Here is a 17,064-nt window from a genome sequence, read left to right as displayed (position 1 = left end):
ATAAAAGAAATTCACTTAACTAGCTGGCAGAAACATTTTTCTTTGTGTATTCCTTTCCTTGAACTTAAGTAATAAGGGAAGAGACAAAACCAACCAGTGGTTCAGGCATCAAAATCTATCATAGATGCAAAGTAAATTTGTCTGCTGACAAAACAGGCATTTTTTTGCAGGTAGCAATTATATTGCAACGAACATACAGGAAAACTAGTTAGAGATGGGCAGATGTTAATGGAGTTTTCACAGTGTCATTTTCTCCTGCCCCAGTCCAGAATCACCACAGGCTTAATAAACATTTGTTCCCTTAAAATGGTATGTGAACTTTCACAGAAGTGACATCATAGCAATGAGTGTTTTGTTCAACATTTTCTCAAGGAGAGTTCATAATTATCTGGAACACATGACTGGCCAATTATGAAAAACATTCAGCAGAATCTTAGTGCTGAAGAAGCAAGTGAAACTTTAATAATTGCCACTGGTTGATTTATTTCTGTTGTAAATAATGCCTTGAAATATAAAAAATTGTGTTAAATCCAATGTTAAATGGTACATTCCCTTCATTTCACAGATAATACATGGAAATAAAAATTACTGCACAATTTTTCTGCTTTAAAACTGCTACTGACCACTCTGTTAAGAAAAGTTTCTATCTTCAGTGAAATTCTAATATATATTTATTCTAAAAGTTCTTGAGAAAACCTTTCAGATGGTGTTAAACTTATCCCATATATATGCCACCTTGAAATGCTTTCCATTCTAGTGTTTTTAAGATATGTTATGCACCCATTGTGGTTTTAATTTGTTTTTCAACTAGAATATTTACTTTTCAGAAAACAAACAAGAAAATGACAGGATAGCTGTGAACTGTCACTGTGACATTGTTTGTACAGAGGAGAAAGCAGGAAGAATTTTTACTGCAGGTGGATGCTGATTTCTAGGCTGATCCCATCCTGCAATATGTACAATGCATTATGCATCAAATTCTACTCTTCAAGCTGCCATCTGACAAAACAAAGCACAGACTATCTCTGCTTGGTTGCAAGGGAACTGTTTACATTACTTTCTGCCCTATGTTCTTCCAAAGCTGAAAGATTTATTACTAACATCTATGTAGCATGTTTGCCCCATTTGACAAAATATTAAAAAAAAATGTTACTCATCTTGCAGTCCAGTGAAGCAACAGATAGGGTAAGAGATGTATCAATAGCTCAGAGGAGGACCACCTAACTTTAGCTGCTTTTTGTCTAACCGCTTGTCAATGCTCTCCTGCTATTTGGTGGAGAAAGACAGCTACTTTCAATATATCCCAGTTTAGACACCTATTTTAGGATGGGATGAATCACCCTCTTGAAGAGCCTCTGTTTCTTCATTGACAATAGAGAGTGTCTAGACAGTTGAAAATGGGTACTGTAAGATAACTGGAGTTAGATGATATGAATCCCACCTTCAGTTGGTATGAACCATCCAACTTAAAATAAACAAACAAACAAACAAACAAACAAATACAATGACACACACACACACACAAAAAGCTTTAAGCTCTAAATCACCAGAGTGATCGATTCTCAAATTCTGAACTAAATTAATATGTTTATCCATTTAGAGCTTCTTGAGAGCATCTTGCCTACAAAGTTGTTTCTCCATGTATGCCCTTGAAAACACAACTCTGCTACCCTACTTGTTCCTGTGTAGTTAGCAACAACTGCACTTAGACTAGTCATGGTAAGCCTGGATACAAGCATACACATAGAGAATGAGTCACAAAAAGAGGTGGATTTAAACAGAAAAAGAAGAGAAATGTTAAACATTAAATCAACAGCACCCCAAAAAGCATAACTTCAGACATTTCAGAACATGAAGACTGCTGGGTGAAGCCTAATTAAATAACAAAATCACAAAAAGTAAAAACAAAGTCCTCTAGGCACTTTTAAAATCCCAATGTGTATCTGCGTCCCTAGGGAGCTAAATATTTGCTGACTATCATGTCTTACATAACTTTGGTTCTTTCTGTTTATCCAGCTATTCTGCATCTTTCAGAGAAGAAGTAAGAAAAGAAAAAGCATAAAGAGTGGGAAATGAAGAATGTAAACAACATGATTAGGTTATTTTCCCTTTAAAAATAAAAATACTAAATCTCTGTGTTTTAGTGGCTTCTATTAAGTTCTTTTTAAAAGGAACAGAATAGGGACATAATACTGAATTTCATTAAATGAACAGGGGAAGAAAAAATCATCAAACAAGCAAAAAAAAAATTTTTAAGATGATATGAACATCAAGAATGTATTAAACAGATAAATGGACCCTAGGGGCTAATATTTCTCAGGAACCATGACAGCTTCATAAAAGACAGGATTTATATATTTTTGTGTGATGAATAAAGTTGGGGTAAGAAATTGATTTCACTTTAAAAAGCTTGGGCTAAAAATAAGAAAGCACAATATTCATTCAACATAAAATACCCTTCTATTGAATAGTAACTTTTGAATGGATAGTTTCAATTTTCATTAAGGAAATATCCATATTATTCAGATAAATAAGATTCTTGGAGGAGACCTCAAGCACTGCATTGGCAAAGCTTCCATTCACTTTCAACAGGATAGTGTTATTAGGAAGTCTGGATTTTACTGAATGATTTATAAAAAGTCAACATGTTGATACTATAAATAAAATCATTTTCCTGTAATGCACTACTGAATATCTTCAGAAGCTGCCATCTTCACTTGCTAGAGTTATGCTGGGTTTGAGTTAAGTAGTTCACTTAAAATATAACTTGACAGTTATGATAGACTCCTTTTGTTTAGAGTAACAAGGTTAAGTAATTTTGTTGTACAGCTACATTATCATATAGAAAAGGGACTGCTTTACATAGCTTTTGCAACACGGCTAGCAAAAAGCTTTGGTAAGGTATGACATCTCCTTGCTGTATGCAGAATATAAAAATAATGGTGGAAGTAACATGAAATAGAGTCTTTCTGTGGGATGTGACAACTTCTGTTTCAAACATCTTACTGTCACCTCTATTTTTCCACACTTGGGAGAAAAAAGAAAAAGTTCTACTGAAAAATAAAATATATTTGAATTATTTTTGTGGTCTCTGTATGCTTCAACAACCAGACTCCTACTGGTTAAACTAAGCTTCAGTTTAAGAACAAAGCCCCTCATGATCTGTATTGTCTACTGATCAGTTTTTATGAGAACTATATAAATTGGTTTCCAGCTTCAATAGCTATGAAAATTATATATTCTTAACTAGGTCCAGTTAAGTGTTTATCTAACTAAAAAATGTCTTCAAATCAAAGTGGTAAAAGTAATTCTCAAGCTAGGGATCCAGATTATATACCATCAAAAGTTGAAAGCCATAACATCAGAAACTGGCTAAAGAACAAGACAATGGTGATAAGACAATAGTTAAAACTGCTCTTCATTATGCAAAAAAAATTCTTCTTGAATGCCAAAAAATCTGAACAAAAAGAACACATTTACATCCATTTTAATTCTAACAATAGGCTTGATCTGAGTAACAATCATGCCATAAAGTCACTATTTCCTAGAAATGCTTTTATAAACACAAAATCCATATAATTATTCAAATTAAGGATCTTAAACCTGCCTCTACTTTAATAACATTTTTGCCTCTATATTAAAAGAGTCTTTCTGATTCAGCACTAGCAAGAGCGAAACTGTTTCTGATAGCCTATTTTGCAGTACCCTTAACACACATGATTACTGGACAGAGAGCCTGAGACTTGTTGCAGAACTGGTGACACCTAGAGTGGTGGAATCTGGTTGAATTGTTTTAGTCCCAAGTTTTGATTGGGGCATTCTCTACAGGGTGGGTTATTTTTTTTGTCATTGTTGTTTTCAAAAGGAATTAAAATACAGGGACATATTAAAATAATTTGAATTCTTTAAGTACAGTGCATTACATGTGTGAATTGAATTAGCTGGAATCATTTTTGAATGAAATGCTACTTGATATGATTAAAACCATCAGAAGTTTGCTATTATTTACACTGCCAACAGAAGCAGATCATTGTATTCAAACAGAATCAGTCCTTATTCAATAAGCAGTTCCTTTAGAAGTGGTCGAAGTGGGACTTGCCTTCTTCCAGGGAATGTGTAAACATTTTAGCAGCCTGTGATTATCAGACCGGGACTGAAGTAGCTGAGCTACTTAACTGTCAGAATATGGGTTATTTTCAAACACTGTTCTTGGATGATCCCATTACTTGTGTTGTTGCTTATGGATATTGAACTAGCCACCTAGCAGAGGATTAAAAATAAATAAATAAATAAATAAATAACAAAAAACACCCTGTTAAATGGTTGCTGGTAGACATTTTTTATTTCTATTTTCCCTGCTTTGTTACAATACAAGAAGGAGAGAGTAAAGGAGAGATATTGGGACAGTATATTCTTTCTTTCACAGAAAATACAAATTTGAAGTAGTGCATGAGACTGAGAGAAGTTCAAGTGGATCATAGGATGAAAGACTATTTCACTTGTCCAAACACTGTTTTAGATTTCAGGATGACCACACAGTTGTAGCAAAGAGATCAGAAGTGACTACCTCCACTGTAACGATTTCCACGTCTCCAGAGAAAGTCAGCAAGAAGGACCAGCACTTTTTTGACCTGTTCTGGATGCACTATCTTGAAAGACGCTGTCAGAGCAAGTGGTCATCTCATGTACTTCCTGGCAGCCACTGATTTCCTAACCAATCTCATAAATCAGGCTGCTCCCCAGCAATTGGTGCTTCAAGCATCTGAATGTAGCACTTCCCCACAGTCTGTTTCTGTTAAACTGGCTCCAGACATACTGCAGGTTTCCAGGAGGAGGCATCCATGCTGCTCACAACTGCAGGAGGATGTGTAAGTGTGGGCAACAGGGCTAGCAGAACCTGAGGCCAGGAGAAGCCACTAACCATCTATACCTTTCCTAACTTCTTTGGTTTTCTGAGGTTATCCCCTCATATCCTTGTTTTCTTGAGGAAGGCTTATTGAGCAAAGACTTTCTAAAAACATTTTTCAATGCATAGTTAGTTGTTGTTAACTCACTCTTATTTTGGAAGCCCTTTCCCAAATAAAAAAAAAAAAGCAAATGTTGCCACTAATTTTTACTACTATTTTTACCCTCTAATTACATTAGGACTTTCCCAAGAATCTCTGCATACACTCCACCTACTAACATGAAGCTTACACACTACGGACAAAGCCAAACCAGATGTAAGCATGTTTGGAAAAGACTTAATCAAAATATCATTACTTGAACCAGAGAATGTAAACAGTAAATAAACTAGCATGGTGCCTCAGTCTATTTCTGGAAGAGAAGTTTCTGTTTTTCTCATTATTCATTCAGAGCTTTCCCAGCTCAAATCCAGGCCATTGAAGAACAGCATCAACAGCATCAACACGAGCTCTGTAACCGTGAGCACACTGAGTAAGCCTAATGTAGCATAAAGCTCCTAGACCATATAATTTGGAATTAAATGACTGAGGAAGTCTGCTTCACCCTAATATTCTACCTCCTTCTTCCACACCTTAGCAATACAGCAATATTATTATAATAATAATAATAAAAAAAAAAAATCCACATTTTTGCCATTAGACAATTAGCATTGGAGACAGATGACTCTACCAAGGGCCCTGCTAACTTTCTCTGGAGTATGACCCTCAGGGTCGCTTTCAGCTGGATCAGCATTAATGTCTGAAAGGCAGCTACTCACATAACTAGCCATTTCCAATCTCAAGAGTATCAGGGAAGATAGCTGAGACAGTGGCTTTATAGATCACTATGCCACAAAACTTGCCCCATAAAATTAAGAAAGAAATCACTCTATCCTAGAAGAATATGCTCATGTTCAGTTCTCATTCCAGCAGATGCAAAAATAATTTTTCCTGTTCTTTCCTACATTTTTCCTTTTCCTTTCCTACATTTTTCCTTTTCCTTTCCTATATTTTTCCTGTTCCTTATGAGATTCAGGGCCCAGCTGTCATCTTGTATTTCCCTAATTTCACCACATTTTGCACAGTGTGGTTGACAGCACCCTAGAATCCCCATAGATACTGCCTCACAGATAGTCATAAATAGGCCTTATGATACAGAATTTAGAGAATTTTCTGATTGTTTTTGTGTGTGTGTGTGTGTGTTTTGTTTGTTTGTTTGTTTGTTTTCCTAGCAAGATCATTTCCACAGGAAAGGAGATTTCCTCCCTCACTCTGAAGTGCAACAAGGGAGAAGAACCTGACCTGCAAATGTATTCCTCCTTCCAAGCCTTTTTTTTTTTTTTTTAATTATTTTTTTTTCCTTGGGAAAGCTTGAAGGGGGAAAAAGGAAAGAAGGAAAATCAGTAAATAACTAACTATGTCTTTGAAAGCAGTACAGTATGGTCAGCATAATGAGACAGGAGAGGATAAGCTTTGAATAGTTCTCCCACAGAGAACTAGTTTCATCCTGGAGCTGCAGCTCTTCCTTTCTTCATTTAATCATCATATTAAGTAATAGATTTTACTGTCTAAAGTCTGCAGAATTTGACTTACTGCTACAACATGTCTGTGGAAAGAACCAAGACTCTGTATGTTTTAAGAAATTCTCCTCTGTACCCTCTATTTAGAAATGCAAGCAGAAGACTCCAGTGAGATCAATCATAGTCATAAATTTTACTGCTCAGATATTACACTACATTTATTTATATATCCTGAAAGAGACTGGAGATTGGGTATCTGACTAATGCTAAGGTTATAAATTGATCAAAGAAATCTAAACCTAACTGCAAACTTCCTCCTCATCCAAACACATCCATCATATTCTAACAATTTGAAGTACAATTCTAATCAAAAGTGATCTGGACTTTTTTTTTTTTTAATCCAGACAACTGCATTCAATGCCTATTCACTGACAAGGAAAATATAAATAAATAAATTATATATATATAAAAAAAAAGATTATTTAGTTTGTTGGTTGTATTACTATCAGAAGTAGAGAACCAGCACAAATCACTTTGACATCAGTTTCTCTTGTGTTTTCTATATCATATAAAACCTTTTTTTAATTAAAGTTTGCATAATCATATCCTATAACTGAAATTAAGTTATCCACTAAGTAAGGTGGCACAGATTGCAAACTGATTTTACATGCTTGATGTGTTCCACCCTGTGCCTTGGAATCTGTGTAATCTCTCTTAAAAAAAACACTTGTTGTTTCAATCTGATGAAGTCATAAAGAGTATACCTGCCTTGTTGTTTTCCATTGTGGTTCACTCTGAAACCTAAAAAACACTGCTCTTACATGAACACCCAGCCATTGTGCTGCAGCTAGAAGTAGGAAAGAAAGCAAATAAATAAATATAAATAATATATTATTTTATATAATAAAATAAAATAAAAATTACACTGGTGATGTCAATCTGTTGATAAAGACATTTCTTTTGGGCAAAAATATTTGTTATCAACAACAGTTTGGAATGTCAAAGTATCTGGGATTTCTCCTTTGCAAATAGAATAAGTTTGACATTCAAATCCATGTAAATCTACCAAGATGTTATTTTGCCAGATCAACTTTTCAAAGCAAAGCTGAACTTAAAAGTCTGGATAAACAAAACATCATGTGAGTCACATACCAGGGGAAGTTTCAGTACAAAGTGTGTCTCAATAAAGCCCAAATGCACAGATATACAGTAAAGCATAAATATTTTTATAAGTCTGTATCACTTGTTACCACCCAATATGTCATCTGTTTAACCTTTTGTAGTACTTGCTATGTCACTCTCTTATATATGTGCTCCTTAAGCCCATGTACTTTTTTATCACCTCCTCTTTAATGTTTTTACCTTTTAAGGCATTAAAAGGTATTTTTGCAGCCACAGAACACTCCTAGTGCACTTACCTTTCCCCAGTTTGCAGTAAATAGTATTAAGTCACATGGTACTGTCCTATAGAAATGTCACACTTCTCCTACCACCCTGCACATAACGTTTCCCCTAACCATTGCTTTGCAGGAGGTTTGATCTCCACATCCTGAGTTTGCTGCAATCTGTCTTACATTGCTTAAATGCTTCTATCCAGGGCTCTCACTCCTTCCTCTTCTTAAAACACAGATAACTTATGAAAAGGTTAGTTTCAGCAACATCCCTGCACATAGACAGGAGATCTTATACCACCTGGTTCTGAATATAACCTGACACATCCTATTACTAAGAGTACTAAAGGGAATAGAAAAAGGACTTCTATGAGGGTAGAAGGAAAAATAGCAAGTTGCCTCCCAATCAAATTCAAAACAAGCAAACAAACAAAAACAAAAACAAAACAAAACAAAACAAAACAAAACAAAAAAAAAAACAAAACAAAAAAAAAAAAAAAACAAACAAAAAAAAAAAAACAGGAGAATATTGAGAACATGGAAGTACAGCTTGTGGGTAGGACACTGGCACACTTGAGATGAGACACTTAGGGAGGTCACAGCAACAGCTCTGCTCCCTCAGAGCTCTCATTTTACCCCTTGAGCATTAGAGAGCAGGGCAAGGTCATTCTCAATCAGCAGTAGGGCCAGCCAGACTCCAGACTTTCTCTTTCTACACAACCCCTGAGACATCAGAAGTCAGGACTTCTTCTTCAACTACAAGATTCCCATTTCAGCTCTATTATGAAGATCCTTCCCCATCCCCTTAGTCCCATTCACCTCCTACCCCTCACAATGACCTTTGCTTAGCCTGCCCATATCTATACAGTACCCAATAATTCCAAACCTTTGGCTCTCCACTACTGGCAAGGCCCCTGTTCTCCTGTCCTTCCAGCCTCTTAGCATTCATACTGTTCCAGAGGCTGATGGCACCTATCCTGCTGTGCTGTATTTCAGCACAGATACGACACTTGAAAGATTCAAATACCACTGAGAATATGATTTTGCTGTGATCGGATACTACTGCCTAAAGAACCAAAAGTAAACAGAAAGTGGCTTGCCACTTGAATGCAGTTACGCAGCTGAAGCCATAAAACAAATAAAGCTGTTATGCCTTAACCTAAAATAAATAGATAAATAGATAGATAAATAAATATGATGGCAATGCAGAAGGACCTAGTACCGTCATAGTACCCTCACTACCACACAGAATCTCTTCCTCCCTTTTATCTCCACATCATCAGTACACAGCCAGTTTCTCATTGGCAAACCATGGGGATTACCATCCACACTTACCCTTGGTCCAGACTGCACGTGATAGATGAGCTAGAGTTGTCTGCCCATGAACTGTAGCCCCGCACTGACTCCTGACAGCCCCAGAACTGCAGAGTTTATTTCTCTGCTCCCCCACCGAAGTCCACTCTCTCCAGCAGAGCAGTTGAATCCAAATCCAGTATTCAAGCTGCTCTCCTCTCAAAGAAAACTTACAAAAGCAGCTGCAAGCCCAGGAAGACAGCCAAGTTTGTTTGCCCTTGAAAGAAGGTGGTCATACAAGATGAAAGACAAAATGAGCAGAAAAGTCCTAAGGAAAAAATATACACTCTACATCTCCTCTAGGCATTAGTCAAAAATTTTACAAGTTGGGCAGCAAAATGCCACTTTCATAATCCCTGGTGAAGTTCTGTGATTTGTTTTGTTTTGTTCTTTAATTCACCACAAATAAAGAAATTCCTAACGTAACAGCATGCATATTGCCAAGAAGAAAACACCAAACTGATGAGCTGAGGTTCTATCTCATTAACATAATGTGTAAAAGAGCCTAATAATTCCTTTACACAGTGCAAGAAATACCCTCAGAATTAATATAGTTGCATTTTCTATAAGCAACAGCGTCAGCAAAGAAGGTAAAGGTCTGTGCTTAATAAGTGTCAGAGTGGCAGATGTTGAGATCATGAATGAGTTAATACACACACAGACACGTGTATGCCTTTGGCCCATTTGCAATAATGCCATGAGGTGGCTCTTACAAGACAGTAGAAGGGCATTTCTATAGAACAAAACCTCTGGAAAGCAGAGAAGACAAGGGCAAACTATTTGGAGAGAAGAAAGAATGCTTCCTCACTGACACCCCAAATGTGGTGAAAACAATCTCCACCTTCCTTTGCTTCCTTCTCTCTGGTTGGAGAGTAGTTGGGAATTATCCTTAGTGCTTCCGTGGACACAGGCCATGGGCATCAGTGCCAAGCCTGAGGATTGTCCTCTTATTCTGAGTGATGAACCCAGATTTGCCCAGGTTAACAGTTTATTAACACTGTGGCTCTGTTCTTCAAAGAGGCAGTCTTCCAAACCTTCCATTTTTGTTCATTTCAATTGAACTGATGCATTAAGTAAGATTTTCTGGATGAACTAAGGTTAGCACATGTCTTGGACGGGTGCACTCTTTGCTGGGTTAAAAACTTTCTGGACAGCTGGTCCAGAAAGTAGTGGTGAAAGGAGTAAAATTAAGGTGGTAACCCATCACCGGTGGTGTTCCCCAGGGGTTGGTGTTGGGGCCCATCCTCTTTAATATCTCTATTGATGATTTGGATGAGGGAATTAAGTGTACCCTCAGTAAGTTTGCAGATGACAACAAGTTGGGAGGAAGTGTCAATCTGCTGGAGGGTAGGAAGGCCCTGCAGAAGGACCTGGACAGGATGGGTCAATGGGCAGAGGCCAACGGGATGAGGTCCAACATGGCTAAGTGCTGCATCCTGCACTTTGGCCACAACAACACCATGCAGCGCTACAGGCTTGGGGGAGCATGGCTCAAAAGTTGTTCAGAGGAAAAGGATCTGGGGGTGTTGGTTGATGCTCACCTGAACATGAGCCAGCAGCATGCCCACATGGCCAAGAAGGCCAACAGCATCCTGGCTTCCATCAGGAATAGTATAGCCAGCAGGACCAGGGAGGTGATCGTCCCCATGCTCTTCTCTGGTGAGGGTGCACCTCGAGTACTGTGTTCATCTTTGGGCCCCTCAGTACAAGAAGGACACTGAGGCCCTGGAACATGCCCAGAGAAGGGCTACGAAGCTGGTGAATGGTCTGGAACACAATTCCTGTGAGAAGCAGCTGAGGGAACTGGGGTTGCTTAGTCTGGAGAAGAGGAGGCTCAGGGGAGACCTTATTGCTCTCTACAACTACCTGAAAGGAAGGTGTTGGGAGCTGGGTGTCAGTCTCTTCTCACAGGTAACTAGCAATAGGATTAGAGGGAATGGCCTCACACTGCACCAGGGGAGGTTCAGGTTGGAGATTAGGAGACATTTCATCTCAGAAAGAGCAGTCAGGCGTTGGAACAGGTTGCCCAGGGAGGTGGTGGAGTCACCGTCCCTGGGGGTGTTCAAGGAAAGGTTGGGCCTGCATGGTTTAGTGGGTGACATTGGTAGTAGGGGGATGGTTGGACCAGATGATCTTGAAGGTGTTTTCCAACCTTAATGATTTTATACTTAACAACAGATTTGACACAGATGAACAAACTGGCTCTCTAGATGAAAGGCAGCAACAAGAATCAACATAATATTCCCACTCTGTGCTGGTACAGCCTCATGTTGTGTGTGCAGTTTTGGCTGCCACAAGGATAAGAAGGACATAAAACTATCAGACAGCATCCAAAGGAGGCCTAAAAATATGGTGAAGGGTCTAGAGGGCATGATGTGTGAGGAGTGGCTGAGGTCCCTTGGTTTGCTCAGCCCAGAGCAGAGCAGGCTGATGGGAGGCCTCATGGTGGCCTGCAGCTCCCTCACGAGGGGAGCGGAGGGGCAGGCGCTGAGCTCTGCTCTCTGGGGACAGCGACAGGACCTGAGGGAACAGCATGGAGCTGGGACTGGGGAGGGTCAGGCTGGGGGTTAGGGAAAGGTTCTGCACCCAGAGGGTGGTGGGGCATTGGAAGGGGCTCCCAAGGAAAGTGGTCACAGCACTGAGCCTGTCAGAATTCAGAAAGTGTTTGGACAACACTCTCAGATATGGGGTCTGGTTTTTGGGTGGTGCTCACCAGACCCAGCAGTTGGACTTAAATACCCTTATGTGTCCTTTCCAACTCAGGATATTCTACCATTACTAAGAGTCAAGCTGTATTAAGTTCAGGACAAATAAAAACTACGGATGTTCATATCTGATGGTTACAGGTATCAGGTGAACAGGAACTAGCACAATCAGTGTAAAGGCTGAGCTGGGGGAGAGAGGGTAGGGAATAATATTGCTACTCCTGTAAAATGCCTTCAGCCACTGAGCAACCTATTTATTGCAGTGACACTCTGTTTTTTTAGAGTGGCAAAACAAAAAACAAAAACAAAAACAAAAACAAAAAAAGAGGAAAGGATTAAAGACTCCTGTAGCTCAGTACTATGGTGTGCATCATTTATGAGGGATTTGAGGAATGAAAATAACCCTTAATATTATTTATGTTCATAGCTTACATTAGGCATAGGAAAAAAAGAGGAAGAAAAAAAAAAACCAACTTGGCAATGAAATGTTAGTAGATGTTATATATAGCTCTTAATAAAAAGAAAACAATCATATAAAAAGTAGGTGAGCTAGTCAAAGGAGAAACTAATATAAGAAAAAAAGAAAAAAAAAAAAAAAGCAGAAATTGAGGATCTTTATATAATTCTTCAGATGGCAGTTTGGACACAGAAAGATACCCCAGAGACTGTCTAATTGAATAGCCTGGGGGCAGGTTAAGAAAAGGGAGAATGAAACAGATATGCAAAGGATATAGAAAGCAGTAATCAGAAAGCTCACAAGCAATCACCTATGGCAAAGAAATACATTTATGTAGACCATGCTAAGTTCTGGAAACCAAAAAAAAAAAAAAAAAAAAAAAGGAGAAAAAGAAGAAGTAGCACTTCAACCAGACAGGATTCTGAAATAATTTCTACCATACCACAGAGTACATTTTATTTTGCAGGCAGCTAAAGAGCTCTGTACTATCAGGAATACAATTCTGACTGTGATGTATCTTGTCTTGGGGAATAAAACTAAAGAAATCAGTCAACACCTTAAGACAACAAGTTCCTTCCCAGAAGTGCCCAGGCAATTGGAAGGGAACATACCAGTTCTTCAAACCTAAAATGCTGAAGTCCCACATGTAGAAGTATGTATTTCCATAAAAAGGGATTTACATTATCAGTATGTCAGCAGAGTTTTATCTTATGACTCAGCCCATCTGAGTGAAAATATAGCCAATTATTCTTGATAGAAATAGCTTCATACTATTTTTTGTTTCAGGGATTGATTTGGTTCACTATGGAAATTTAATGAGGAACACTAACAGAGGAAATACAAAACTAAAACTGTGCAGCTTTTTAACTTGTTCATGGTGGTACCTGTTAAATATATTGTCTTTGGAGATTAACTTTATTTTTCAAATTAAGAAATTCACAATTTGATGAGATTATTGGGTTTTCCTCCCAACTCCTAGAGCATTAGTTCAGCTAAAGGCAGCATCTTTTGTACTCTGAGGTCTTCTGCAGAACTTGGCCAAGTATTCAACTTCCTCAAAGCTGATTATTTCAATGCTTAATGCATCTTAGGGTCTCCAGTTGCATATAAACTTCACACATTCATAGTACATATTGAACTTCTGTTTTATTCAACTATAGGAGCAGACTCCCTCTAAATGGAAAATGTTCTAAATCTTCCCATAAAACACAATAATGAGCCATGGTCACTGTGACCGATAATTTAAAAGCAAAATTCTCCTGCTCCAAAACATAGACACTGAGACTCTATTTTTAATTACTTGGCAGTAATATTAACTACCCACACATGAAGTGTCAGTGCTCACGACAGCCTCATTAGGGCATTCAATGAAAAAATGAGCAATAACAAAGCCCAATTCGCTTTGCTTCCTGCTCAAAGAAAAAAATTCTGGATAGTTTTAAATTCAGAACTGAAATTCACAGGAATTACAGAAGAAATCCACAGCTATAGATGCTTAGCATCTCCCCCCCCCCCCCCCAAATGGGGCATTTATTAAAGTTTGCACATCACATAAGAAATAAATAATCCACTCTCTTTAACACAGGCCACAAGGACTAGTTTATCTTCAAAGCACTAAAAATATCATCAAATTGAAAGCAATCATAAAGAGCTCTACTGAACATAATACAATTACCCACATAGTTAAAATCAATGTGTGCTTATGTGTCTGTATTTTTCCTCTATTCATTCTGCTTTCAGTTCTGCTTCAGCTACAATCCTATTTCACTGATGCTCCTTGTCTTTCTTCAACCCTTGTTGCACTTTTCCCATACTTGTTGAATTCTGCATGTGATTCCATCTTTATCTTTTACCTGGCTAAAAATTAGAAGTATACAGAACAACTATTATTATTATTATTACTATTTTTATTTTGTATCTTCAATTCCTGTTCGAGACTAAAGCTTTTTTTATGGGAATGTAGAATAAAGGCATGATCCTTCAGCTTCATGTTTAAATCTTCTAGGCTGCTCTCTACTCCAAGAGACAGGAGTGGGGCAGTTTACAAGTACTTAAGACTTTCCTTTAGACCAACCTAGAATTTACTAGTGGGAATTAATTTCCTTCCAGCTCACTGGCTGGCTCTGCCCTTGAACAAACTTTTGTGTCTCCTGAGGAAAAAAAAAGAAAGCAAGAACTACTGCTTCCCAAGAATCTCATGAAGTACAATTGAGACCAAAATTTTCCACCAAACACTTGTACATCAGGTGAGATGGATGATATCTGGCAGCACAATTCTAATTACATATTAACTAAAACAGTGACCTTTTTTTAAACTAAAACAAAAACAAATGCCTTTCATTTGGGAAATATTTGATACCTTTTTTGGACTCAGCTGAACATGGATATCCTTTCACCATGTTCACATGTGCATACCTACTACTCACATAGACATTCAGAGACCAAGAACACTTCTAAGACTATTTCACTAGCTCACTTACTGAATTTTCTGAAAAACACAAGAAAATAAGAAATAACAAAATGATGGAACTGAAAAGCGATGTATTGAATGAACCTACTTCACTAGGTGTTCTTGCCTCTTTTTTCCCTCCAAAAACTGAAAGAGCTACATGATGCATCAGCACTGCTGCAAACTGTCTTTCTGACAATCTAGCATAATTTATAGCTAGAAATATTTTTTCCAGACTGAGATTTTGAGCAGTATTCAAACAGGCTGCAGGAGAGAAAAAAGACAATTTTCACCACTGAATTTATTATCCTCTTTTTTTGATCATGGTTATCATTGAGTAAACTCTCATTACTTGAAATACACCTAGAATTATAACCCTCAGGTTCATATAGGCAGCAATAAACAATAATTGGATTTATACATTTTTCCCAATACTGACCAATCAGAATGAATATAAGTCTGTTTATTTATTTATTGTAATAATTATCTGGCTATATGGTTTATTTTCTAAGCCATACTATTCAAAAATATTTCTATGAATGCATGCTGTGACAAACCACACATCTGAATTGATCTTGATTGGATAGGTTTGTGTATTGTGACACATCTTTTACAAAATGTGATTAAATCCTGCTCAGAAAAATGTGTTTATTAGCAAGGGCGTTATGGTGCCCAATAATACTGACAGAAGTCTCTGTCTAGATTTAAGGCACACTATTTTTTTTGTCATTCTCTTCACCCACACTAAAAAGAACACTGCTAAGTCAACGCAGCAAATATCCTACAAGAAATACTGGTGTATATAAAAGGGTATCTTTATTTGTAAAAATAATTTTAGGGAGAAAGGCATATTTATTCATGAACAGGGAAAAGACCAGGGGACAGTTTCTCTCAATTTCATTTGGGCAACTTTGAAGGGTATTCTATCTAGGTAAGGTAAACACTGTCAGAATCAGGCCACAAATTACATGTTATTTAGCCTACCTACATCTTGTGAAATCATATATATATATATACATATATATCATATATATAAAGGAAAATTATAGATCATTTTAAACAAGATATTGGTCCTTGACTTTGTAAACTGAAATGGCTTGAAGTCAAAAGAACTGCTGATTCGTGCTCCTGGCTCAGTCCTTATTTTTGTCACCAGTAAATTCACAGGGATTCTGTATTTACTTAAGAATATTTTACAAACCTCTAAAAAACAGAGGGAAAAAATAATGTATTTTATGTAACTTGAAAGATGTTTTTTAAATACCGATTTTTGAAGGTAATGTCCTTATTATTTTTACTTACACAAGGCCATTTTTTCTGGTCCCAGTAAAGTGATTGTTAAGGTCACGGTTATTCTGTCAAACAAGGTTTTGATTTTAAACCTTGACCAACATATTTGTAATTTAATGAATTCTGCCCAGAAGATAGGGCCATACTGACCTTTTCAAAGAAATTATATGACAAAGGAGAAACCAACTCTGACAGCTTCCTGCTATTAGAAAAATTTCATGTTCCAAAAACTTGTGATCAAGTCGAGACTCTGATGCACCAGCAGAGTTAAATGAGAGCATCTGTGTTAAAATGACTCATCAAAAGGGACTAATGTAAAAAAACATTGCAGAAGAGTTTCTTTCTCTGCACATGATTCATAAACCTTAACAAAAAATAAAAAAATAAAAAATAGAAAGCTCTGCACTTGGAAAGTAAGAGGCCAGAAGACAGGAAACTGTCACATTTTAATAAATAACAGGTTCTTTCTGGAGATTTTATGAAGTTACTAAGCCTAATTTTCCTTGCACCCTCAGTTTTGTTCTGTTGGAATCATGATTTTTAAGACTTACTAGAACATTTTAAAAATAATAGACTGTACTGGTCTATTATGTTTTTTAACTTTGTGTGAGAATATACAATTTGCCTATTGGAATCTGTGTGCTAAAGAAAAACTTGCTACAAGGAAGTTACAACCCATCTAAATCTGTGTAATTAAAGCCAGCAGGTATTACATACAATTTTTAGTTAAACCACTAGATTCTTATAAGTCCATAGTTCTGAAGAAGTAAGGGAGGTACCAGAATTTATCACTAGCTGCAAAGATGTCTCAACCAGTACATCTGCTGAGTAATCTCTTAGCCTGCATGTGTAAAAATGCAGTGCTTACGTATCTTACTCAATTTAATTTACTTCCACAATGGGGTTATTCTGTTCTCCTGCAAGAATGAGATTTGAGCTGCGCATGGCACTTGCAG

At 37.3% G+C, this 17,064-nt stretch overlaps 1 protein-coding gene across 1 annotated transcript in view; it reads right to left on the bottom strand.

Annotated features, from left to right (window-relative positions):
* The window catches only part of SLCO1A2 (solute carrier organic anion transporter family member 1A2), a 48,982-nt gene extending 39,751 nt beyond the window's left edge, over positions 1–9,231 (bottom strand). Inside the window, exon 1 of the mRNA XM_032198766.1 lies at positions 9,190–9,231. The gene's annotated coding sequence lies outside the window, so the exon portion shown is untranslated. The remainder of the gene's footprint in view (positions 1–9,189) is intronic.
* Positions 9,232–17,064: the final 7,833 nt, after the last annotated feature.

Source organism: Aythya fuligula, chromosome 1 (assembly GCF_009819795.1).
Source record: "Aythya fuligula isolate bAytFul2 chromosome 1, bAytFul2.pri, whole genome shotgun sequence".
Taxonomy (NCBI): domain Eukaryota; kingdom Metazoa; phylum Chordata; class Aves; order Anseriformes; family Anatidae; genus Aythya; species Aythya fuligula.
Note: the sequence above shows the minus strand (reverse complement) of the source record. Positions and strands in the feature narration are given on the sequence as shown.